The 5,228-nt window shown below is 50.7% G+C and overlaps 1 long non-coding RNA gene across 1 annotated transcript; it reads left to right on the forward strand.

Annotated features, from left to right (window-relative positions):
• Positions 1–259: 259 nt before the first annotated feature.
• Positions 260–4,956, forward strand: LOC119469716. Its single transcript, XR_005198551.1, has 3 exons — positions 260–269; positions 4,586–4,713; positions 4,913–4,956. It is a non-coding gene; the product is annotated as an uncharacterized LOC119469716 (long non-coding RNA).
• Positions 4,957–5,228: the final 272 nt, after the last annotated feature.

Below are 5,228 nucleotides of genomic sequence, written 5' to 3' on the forward strand. Positions count from 1 at the left end.
ACTGCCTGTGACATTCACTTTCAAAGGGGTGGGTTACCAGCAAAAATGAAGGTATTTCTCTGTCAGTCAGGTGGGAAATAATTATCGACAACATGCTGGGGAGGTGGAGTGATTTGAGTAGATTTGCTCCCTGCTTTCAAGGAGTGTCTTTTCCTGAGGGGCAGACAGAGGATGGATGCATACATGTAAATTATTTTATTGGCTGGTGTAGCAGTCATTGCAGTTTTTGCCATTAATAGCAATGGGGAAAAAAAAGCGGGGAGGAGCCGGTGCTGCAGTTCATTAAAAGTAATGGAAAAACCACGATGACTTCTGCACCAACCTAACAGAATAATCACAGGTCTGCAAAACGTGGCAGTGGGGAAGTTCTGAGTGCTGGGATAGCGTCTGGATTCCTGGAGTCAGGAGTTAGGGGTTGGCGACCTACCCAGGGTTAGTCCAAAGGAGGAGGGTGGGCAGGGAACGATATTTCAGTGGAGACGCGAAGGATGAATGGTGATTAGAAAAGGAAACCCAGGTGGTGATGGGGGAAGTGTTTTCGGCACAGAGAACAGCCTGTGCAAAGGCCCGGGGGTGGGAGGACACCATGTGTTCGTCCACCTGAGGGGCGACCAGCAGGCTGGAGAGGAGCAGGCCGAGAGGAGGATGGGGAGCCTGGGAAAGGCACCCAGGCAGAGGCACAGAGGGGCAGAGGCCCGGAGTCAGGCCTGAGCCTGTGTGGTTTGAGGAACTGACAGAGGCCAGTCCAGCAGAAAAGGAACAGCCAAGGGAGACCACGAGGCCAGGGCAGAGGGCAGGGCTGTGCTGGGCACATGGTCTGTGACAGGAGCTGGCATTTGTGCTCCGGTGACGGGAATGAGCTGAAAGATTTTAAGGAGGGGAGTCACATTTGGGGTTAATGTGTACTCTGGGAACCTCAGTAAATTCATAGTTTGAATGTTCATAAGACTTTAACACAGATAGAGAGAAAGAAGGTTCTTTCTACAGCTGTGATAAGATCATATTAAAAATATAACTACGTTTTTAAATGTCATTTCAAATTGTGTATTTCCATCTGACATTGGATAGAAGCAGATTGCAAGGTTCATGGAAAGTAGAAAAGTTAACCGACTTGCAGGAATATAAAAGACACATCAGGGCCAGGCGCGGTGGCTCACGCCTATAATCCCAGCACTTTGGGAGGCCGAGGCGGGTGGATCACGAGGTTAAGAGATCGAGACCATCCTGGTCAACATGGTGAAACCCCGTCTCTACTAAAACTACAAAAAATTAGCTGGGCATGGTGGCACGTGCCTGTAATCCCAGCTGCTCAGGAGGCTGAGGCAGGAGAATTGCCTGAACCCAGGAGGCGGAGGTTGCGGTGAGCCGAGATCGCGCCATTGCACCCCAGCCTGGGTAACAAGAGCGAAACTCCATCTCAAAAAAAAAAAAAAAAAAAAAAAAAAAAAAAAAAAAAAAAAAAAAAAAAAAAAAAAAAAAAAAAAAGACACATCAATTTGAAAGCAAAACGTTTATTCATTTACTTTTGCTGTGGTTTTGTTGACTGCTGAATTCCGTAAGGGATTGTTCAGGAGGGTCCTGAAGCTGGAGACCCAGGAGGAGCTGGTGGGGCTGTTGTTTAAGCCTGAGGGTCATGGAAGTGGAGACCCGGGCAGGAGCAGTTCTTTTTGTAGTTTGAGGGAGATGCAGCTACGGACCTGGGCAAGAGCAGTTCTTACTTTACTTTGGGGCCAGACTGCTGGGGACCTGAGCAGGAGCAGTTCTTTTTGTTGTTTGAGAAAGACACATCTGTGGACCTGGGCAGGAGCAGTTCTTTTTGCATTTTGAGGACCACGCAGCTGTGGACCTGGGCAGGAGCAGTTCTTTAGTTTGAGGGGCACACAGTGGTGGACCTGGGCAGGAGCAGTTCTTTTTGTTGTTTGAGGGCCGCACATCTGTGGACCTGGGCAAGAGCAGTTCTTTTTGTTGTTTGAGGGCCAGACAGCAGTGAACCTGGGCAGGAGCAATTCTTTTTGTTGTTTGAGGGCCACATAGCTGTGGACCTGGGCAAGAGCAGTTTTGTTTGAGGGCCGCACAGCTGTGGACCTGGACAGGAGCAGTTCTTACTTTACTTTGGGGCTGCACAGCTGTGGACCTTGCCAGGAGCAGTTCTTTTTATTGTTTGAGGGCCGAGCAGTTTGGTATGTGGCCAGGAGCAGTTCGTACATTAGTTTGAGGGCCACGCAGCTGCGGACCTGGGCAGGAGCAGTTCTTGTTTGAGGGATGCACAGCTTGGACCTGGGCAAGAGCAATTCTTGTTGTTTGAGGGCCGGACAGTAGTCAACCTGGGCAGGAGCACTTCTTTTTGTTGTTTGAGGGCGGCACAGCTCTGGACCTGGGCAGGAGCAGTTCTTTTTGTTGTTTGAGGGCCACACAGCTATGGACCTCAGCGGGAGCAGTTCTTTATTTCATTTGAGGGCCACACAGCTGTGGACGTGGGCAGGAGCCATTCTTTTTGTTGTTTGAGGGCTGCACGGCTGTGGACCTGGGCAGGAGCAGTTCTTTTTGTTGTTTGAGGGCTGCACGGCTGTGGACCTGGGCAGGAGCAGTTCTTTTTGTTGTTTGAGGGCTGCACGGCTGTGGACCTGGGCAGGAGCAGTTCTTTTTGTTGTTTGAGGGCCGGACAGCAGTGAACCTGGGCAGGAGCAGTTCTTTTTGTTGTTTGAGGGCTGCACGGCTGTGGACCTGGGCAGGAGAAGTCTTTTTTTTTGTTTGAGGCCCGCACATCTGTGGACCTGGGCAGGAGCAGTTCTTTTTGTTGTTTATTTGAGGGCCGCACAGCTGTGGATCTGGACAGCAGCAGTTCTTTTTGTTGTTTGAGGGCTGCACAGCTATGGACCTGGGCAGGAGAAGTTCTTTTTTTTCATTTGAGGTCCGCACATCTGTGGACCTGGGCAGGAGCAGTTCTTTTTGTTGTTTATTTGAGGGATACACAGCTGTGGACCTGGGCAGGAGCTGTTCTTTTTTCTGTTTGAGGGCCGCACAGCTGTGGACCTGGGCAAGAGCAGCTCTTTTTGTTGATTGAGGGCTGGACAGTAGTGAACCTGGGCAGGAGCAGTTCTTACTTTACTTTGGGAACACAGAGCTCTGGACCTTGCCAGGAGCAGTTCTTTTTGTTGTTTGAGGGCCAGGCAGCTGTGGAGTTGGGCAGGAGAAGCTCTTACTTTGCTTTGGGGCCAGACAGCTGTGGACCTCTGCAGGAGTAGTTCCTTTTCTTGTTTGAGGGCCGGGCAGCTTCGTATGTGGGTAGGAGCAGTTCTTGCATTAGTTTGAGGGCCACACAGATGTGGACCATGGCACGAGCACTTCTTTTTGTTGTTTGAGGGCCACACAGCTGTGGACCTGGGCAGGAGAAGTTCTTTTTGTTGTTTGAGGGCCGCAGAGCTGTGGAGTTTGGTAGGAGCAGTTCTTACTTTACTTTGGGACTACACAGCTATGGACTTTGGCAGGAGAATTTCTTTTTGTTCCCTGAGGGCCACATAGCTGTGGACCTGGGCAGGGACAGTTCTTTTTGTTGTTTGAGGGCCGAACAGCAGTGAACCTGGGCAGGAGCAGTTCTTTTTGTTGTTTGAGGACTGCACAGCTGTGGACCTGGGCAAGAACAGTTCTTTTTTTTTATTTGAGGGCTGTGCAGCTGTGGACCTGGGCAGAAGCAGTTCTTTTTGTGGTTTGAGTGCCTCATAGCTGTGGATTTTGGCAGGAGCAGTTCTTTTTGTTGTTTGAGGGCCTGGCAGCTTGGTATATGGGCGGGAACAGTTCTTACTTTACTTTGGGGCTGCACAGCTGTGGACCTGGGCAGAGGCAGTTTTTTATTGTTGTTTGAGGGCCGCACAGCTGTGGACCTGGGCAGGAGCAGTTCTTTTTGTTGCTTGAGGGCCGCACAGCTGTGGACCTAGATAGGAGTAGTTCTTTTTGTTGTTTGAGGGCCACAGAGCTGTGGACCTGGGCAGGAGCAATTCTTTTTGTTGTTTGAGGGCTGCACAGCTGTGGACCTGGGAAGGAGAAGTTCTTACTTTACTTTGGGGCCACACAGCTGTGGACCTTGCCAGGAGCAGTTCTTTTTATTGTTTGAGGGCCGGGCAGCTTGGTATGTGGCCAGGAGCAGTTCTTAGTTTGAGGGCCACACAGCTGTGGACCTGGGCAGGAGCTGTTCTTCGTGTTGTTTGAGAGCTGCACAGCTGTGGACTTGTGCAGGAGCTGTTCTTTTGTTGTTTGAGGGCCACATAGCTATGGACCTCAGCAGGAGCAGTTCTTTTTTTTTATTTGAGGGCCGCACAGCTGTGTTCCTGGGCAGCAGCAGTTCTTTTTGTTGTTTGAGGGCTGCACATCTGTGGACCTGGGCAAGAGCAGTTTTGTTGTTTGAGGGCCGCACAGCTGTGGGACCTTGGCAGGAGCAGTTCTTTTTGTTGTTTGAGGGCCACACAGGTGTGTACCTGGGCAGGAGCAGTTCTTACTTTACTTTGGGGCCACACAGGTGGGGACCTTGCCAGGAGCAGTTCTTTTTATTGTTTGATGGCTGGACAGCTTGGTATGTGTCCATGAGCAGTTTTTACGTTAGTTTGAGGGCCACACAGCTGTGGACCTGGGCAGGGCAATTCCTTTTGTTGTTTGAGGGCCGCACTGCTGTGGACCTGGTCAGGAGCAGTTTTTTTTTGTTGTTTGAGGGCCGCACATGTGTGAACCTAGGCAGGAGCAGTTCTTTTTGTTGTTTGAGGGCCGCACAGGTGTGTACCTGGGCAGGAGCAGTTCTTACTTTACTTTGGGGCCACACAGCTGTGGACGTTGCCAGGAGCAGTACTTTTTGTTGTTTGAGGGCAGGGCAGCTTGGTGTATGGGCAGCAGCAGTTCTTACGTTAATTTGAGGACCACACAGCTGTGGACCTGGGCAGGAGCAGTTCTTTTTGTTGTTTGAGGTTCGCGTATCTGTGGACCTGGGCAGGAGCAGTTCTTTTTGTTGTTTGATAGCTGCACAGCTGTGGACCTGGGCAAGAGCAGTTCTTTTTGTTGTTTGAGGGCCGGACAGCAGTGAATCTGGGCAGGAGCAGTTCTTTTTATTGTTTGAGGGCTGCACCACTGTGGACCTGGGCAGGAGCAGGTTTTTTTTTTTTTATTTGAGGGCCGCACAGCTGTGGACCTTGGCAGGAGCAGTTCTTTTAGTTGTTTGAGGTCCGGGCAGCTTGATATCCGGG

The sequence above is a fragment of the Cebus imitator genome, unplaced genomic scaffold, assembly GCF_001604975.1.
Source record: "Cebus imitator isolate Cc_AM_T3 unplaced genomic scaffold, Cebus_imitator-1.0 Scaffold791, whole genome shotgun sequence".
In the NCBI taxonomy this organism is placed as follows: Eukaryota; Metazoa; Chordata; class Mammalia; order Primates; family Cebidae; genus Cebus; species Cebus imitator.